The sequence below is a fragment of the Lycium ferocissimum genome, unplaced genomic scaffold, assembly GCF_029784015.1.
Source record: "Lycium ferocissimum isolate CSIRO_LF1 unplaced genomic scaffold, AGI_CSIRO_Lferr_CH_V1 ctg28409, whole genome shotgun sequence".
Taxonomy (NCBI): Eukaryota; Viridiplantae; Streptophyta; class Magnoliopsida; order Solanales; family Solanaceae; genus Lycium; species Lycium ferocissimum.
The window spans coordinates 1-5,484 of NW_026724234.1; the positions used below are offsets into that span (position 1 = coordinate 1).

The 5,484-nt window shown below is 34.6% G+C and overlaps 1 pseudogene; it reads right to left on the reverse strand.

The window, feature by feature from the left end:
• Positions 1-381: 381 nt before the first annotated feature.
• On the reverse strand, positions 382-5,391 carry LOC132043744 (probable leucine-rich repeat receptor-like serine/threonine-protein kinase At3g14840; annotated as a pseudogene).
• Positions 5,392-5,484: the final 93 nt, after the last annotated feature.

Consider the following 5,484-nt stretch of genomic DNA (forward strand, 5'->3'; position numbering starts at 1 on the left):
GTGAACAGAGGTAAGATTTGTAAAAATACAACAATTTTTTCGTATTACTATATAATCCAAAATAACTGTTATGGTTAGTAATCAAGCATAGTTCCATAGTGTCTCCATGTGGGGTTAATTTAGGCTTCGGTCTAAACAGCCCTAACTAATAAAAGAAACAATAATTTATCTTCACTGGCATTATTTCATCTAAATTGTCTTGGACATGTTGATTCCCTTCAGCAAAAATATATCTCATATTGCTTCAAGAAACATAACCTTCTAATTGTCTTAAATACAAATTTATCAAAATTCAAAAGTAATTTTTACAGAAAGGAAAATAAAAAGAAAACACAAATTACTGTTTCATAATGTTTTTTTTTCTTGGAACATAATGCATAACTAAACGGCCCTAGAGTTCCAATAAGCAGAATCCACCTTAAGAGGGTAAAGATCGCTGGGGTTGGCCGTGGACGTAGAAGACGACGTGAATGGTCCGTCGGTGCTAAAAGTATGATCCAACATATTCATCTCCTCTTCATTTATCATCGCGTAATGCTTCTTCATCGCCCTCATGCTCTCTTCGTCTTTCTCGTTTCCTTTGTTGAAGGAAGCTTCAAGAAGCTTGTCAACATTCACCGTGGAACTTCCTTCAAGTATGCTCACCACCGTAGACATCGACGGTCTTTCCGACGAAACTTGACTAGTGCAGAGGATCCTATCTGGATCATGGTCATTGCTTCTTCTTGTTGTAATCTGTTCCAAGCCTCGGGTCTACTACTTCCATCAGGTTGTTTTGCTCCCTTAGAACGTGTACCTTTGCAAATATATTGAGGATTCAGAGTCATCTTTTTGTTTCTTTTTAGGGTTTAGAGTCGAAAAGATAATAACTTACCCAGTCAAGAAGATTGGGAAGGTCTCGACTCTGGAACGTGTAATCGTGTTGCTTCTTCCATGAACGATTTCTAGGGCCACAACTCCAAAACTATAGACGTCTGCTTTATCTGTCAAATGACCTTTCATGGCGTATTCTGGAGCCATGTATCCGCTGCATAAACAAGTTTGTTTTGGTTATAAAAAAATCTACATATATAGAGCTTAAACTTCTTGTTTGACTCACTATGTTCCTGCGACTCGTGTGCTGATGTGTGTGTTTTCTTCTTCATCAAGCTTAGCTAGACCGAAATCCGAAATCTTTGCGTTGAGTTCCTTATCCAGCAAAACATTAGTGCCTTTGATGTCTCTGTGTACAATCTTGAGTCTTGATTCCTCGTGGAGATAAGCCAGACCTCTTGCTATTCCAACGCAAATCTTCTGCCTAGTTGGCCAATCTAGCCTTATTTGAGTCTCTTGAGGACCTTTAGAAACAAAATAGTTATTGTTAGTTGTTACTGACTAACATAGTGTTTTAATGCTTTAGAAAGTGTGCACTAACCGAAAAGTGCTTGAGCGAGACTGTTGTTTTCTAAGTACTCGTAAACTAACAAAAGCTGGTCACCTTCGACACAACATCCATATAGTTTAACCAAATGTGGATGTTGTAGAGCAGAAATCATAGCAATCTCGTTCAAGAACTCTCGGTTCCCTTGTTTTGATTTCGATGATAGCTGCTTTACTGCCATTACGGTTCCATCTGTCAATGTTCCTGGATTCATACAATAGACAAAACCTTCAGACAACTAGTCTACTATCTCTCGAAAGAAATGGCAAAAAGTTTATTTTTAAAAGATAAGATTTATGTTTTCAGTACATTTTATATGAATTAGTAATAGTAAGTTGCAATTTAAAAAAATAAAATTGTAAACTTAGTCTAAAATTTGTTGTTAAATTAAATTTTATTCACACAGATCAACAAAATCACATTTTTAAATAATTTAATATATTTATTTTATTTGATTATGTTAAAATGAATCTTAAAAGAAAATGATTAAAATTAAATCTTTTTTAGGGGTGTATTGAATCTGAAATTTGAATCTGGAAATTTTTAAACTGTAGGAGAATTAGATGATTTAGTGATTTTTGTTAAAACACTTTGGAGGAAGTCATAAATTATAATGCTAAATTATATTGTTTTATTAAAAAATTAAATACCTATTAATCACTCTATTGATTTATATTTTTAAAAATGTCAAATCACAAAATAATGTATTTATTATCAGTAATTTTTAAATACTTCAAACACTTAGTTGAATTTTAGTATGCATTAAACAAATAATATTTATTTTTGGAAACAAAGGAAGTATTGTTCATCATTCTATTTTCTCATAACAAAAAGTCAATTACATTATGATGCTAACCTTGTATACAGGACCAAAGCCACCTTCTCCGATCTTGTTTGCTGGATCAAAGTTTTTTGATTTCCTCAACAACTTTGATTTGCCTCAGGTGAAGAAGGAACTTATCTAGACTTTTAAACCACCAAGTTCTTGAAATCTGAAATGTGTTGAAAAGAATAAGAAGAAACATCATTAAGTTTGGGAGTTTTTAACTCAAAATAAATTAATTATTGCTAACTACCTTTTCCATCTGACTCTTGGGTCTTAAGCAACCTCTCCACAAGATACCACCGATTAAAAGCACAAGAAACACCGTCGAAGCAACTACAGCACCAACCAACATGGCAATAGAGTTTCCACCACTTCCAGTGCCAGCTTCCTTAGGTGGAATGAAATCTACAACAAGATCATTAAAGATAAAAGTCAACAAAATAAATAAATAAGTGTGATCTCTATGTCAGATAGTTTCAAGTTTAGCAAGTTTACTTGGATCTACAGATACAGCTGATATGAGAGCCCCATATACACCTCTTGTAGGAAGTCCTTGAGTTCCTTTGCCAGCCCAGAACAATCTTATTTTCAAGTTTCCCATCTGTAATCATAACCGGGAAACTCTTAACCACAGCTCTTCCAACACCTTTTGCCTCATCTACTATATTGAAATCCTTAAGCTCAAGCTTTCCCTGCACATTGATTTAATCCACTACAATCGTTTCAAACATGCTTTTAAAGAAAAGTTGTAAGTATATTACCTGAACGTATACATCAAAGAATCGTCTCCCCAAACTGCTAAATGTTTGGTTGCCAGTGAACATAATTTCAGCGAAGTGGAGATTAACAGTGTAGTTTCCTTTACCAAGACAAAATGCGTAGTAAGTGAGGGAAATTGCAGATAGACGTGCATGTGTATAAGACTAGGATCTGCTATCGTAAGCTCTGACTTATTGTCCCATACGGTTTCTCCTTTGGGAAGACCGCTCATCATCAGAAGATCCCCGTGTTGCTAGAAATCCAACCGTTTCTAGTGTGTTCGTTGATGCTCCATCCGATGTATCAGCATCATACTTAGTCCCATTGAATGTAAGTTCAGTACCACCACAGTTTATATGAAGTCCATAGAAAGCTGGAAAAAAAATAACAAAGTTAAATCAGCTACTCGCTGCTAGATTTTCAGCGATATGGTTTTGTGCAAAGACTTACTTTTAGGACATATATAGCTACTCAGACAGGAAACGTTTGAGCTGTAGAAAAAAATAACAACATAACATCAATATTCTAGTCAGTGTTAGAGAGAAGTAGGCTGAAGTAGCCATAGTTTTCAGTAAGAAGGATGAACTGAGAGTTGGTCTGACTGCCTGCTTTAACTATGGCATAATATTTCCGTGATGTTAATGAGCAAGACGATTTTAAAACTTATGAGAAGAAAAGAAAGGCTTACTGGTTATTTGCCACTAAAGGGCTTGTGCTTGAAAACATATTCCTGTGAATGAAAAGAACGAAGAAAATGTAAGATGTATATTGATATTTTAAGTTATGAATTTTTATTGTTCTTCTTATTCTTACACAGCACTCTTCTGACATTCTGCGGTTCTTAGATCATTGGTAAAGTCATTGTAAGTAAGATCACTGCAACATAAATTACCAAACAAAATGTTATTTGTGTCGCTACAAAAGATTGTGTTATATATATATATATATATATATATATATATATAGTTGAAGAAAACTCACATGTTATCTCCTTTGTCTACCATCCAAGTTGGCACTTCCCCACTTAACATGTTACTTGTAAAATATCTGGAAGATTAGAAAACAAATTCAATATCATTTAACTTTTCATCCATAGATAGATTTTAAACAAAAAAAAAAAGAGGAGATGAACAGAGAGTCCATACATGTTATCTACGTTGGAAAGAGCTATATATGCTACGGAATTTGTCCACTTAGCTTATTAAAGCTAAGATCTCTTAAAATGAGTCTCTCAGTGTCATCTTGACTTTCTCTTTTTCATATTTATTATGCTGGGCAAAGAATAAAAGTAGTTTACTTACAAGTGTTTTAATGATGTGATCGGTCCAAGATACGTTGGTAACTCTCCTGTAAGATTGCAGTTCCTAAGAATCCTGTAAAGGAACAGCGAGTGGAAGTAGAAGTTAAGCTCAAATAAAGTGGAAAGAAACTATTACTGAATTTGTTTAGTCTTAGACTCAAACTAACAATGTCTCCAACGTTCTCATGTTTTGTAGTGGCGGAAATGGAGTCTCTGGTCCGCTTAGGTCACTGATCCTCCTACAAAAACAAAATTAAGAAAAGAAACAATAATACTATTGATAATGAATCTACTAAGGTGACAACAATGAATCACACAGGCAAAGTTGGTGTACTTACAAGTCTGTTAACTTAGTAAGAGAACCAATGGTACTAGGAATTGGTCCGACTAAACCACTTGCTTGAATAACCCTGTCGCATGCAACAAAACAACATTTCACTCATTTGTAAGTCACCAATAGCCACAAGAAATGAAAGAATCTGATTACGCTAAAAGAACTGCTTACAATTTTCCAAGTTCTGTCCAGTTCTGGATCAAATCTGGTATAGTTCCGGTGAACTGGTTGTCACTTATACGGCTACAAATCAATAGATTAATATATATTCATATATATGTGTCAGAATCTCCAGCAAAATATGCATTACTATACAGAAGAATATTAAAGGAAGTCTTACAAATCGGTCAATGTTTTAAGTTTGGAGAATGTACTTGGGATGTCGCCACTCAAGTTGTTCGAGCTAAGAAGCCTACAAAGATAAACATAGTTTCAACGCTAGTAATTTCTTTGAAAGTTTCTGTAGATTGTAAAAGAACTTGGACAATGATTCTTACAGTCTTTGAATGTTTGGTAGATTCCCGAGCTCCGGAGGTAGTTTACCTGAAATCTGGTTGAATTCCAAGATTCTAAAAACACAAATGTCCATAAAACAAATCAAGACATTGTCACCAAAGTATGAATTATCTGGACATTTACATTTTTAAAGAGAGAGAGAGAGATCAAAGAAATGTACTCACAGGAATATAAGGCTTGTGATGTTTCCAATCTCTTTGGGGATTGGACCAGTTATTCGGTTTCCAAGTAAGTAACTGCATTTCATCATCCAACAAATCAATCTACACATTCATGCAGATGTAAAGTGTATATGGACAGAGACAAGCACATATACATACAGTTTTCAA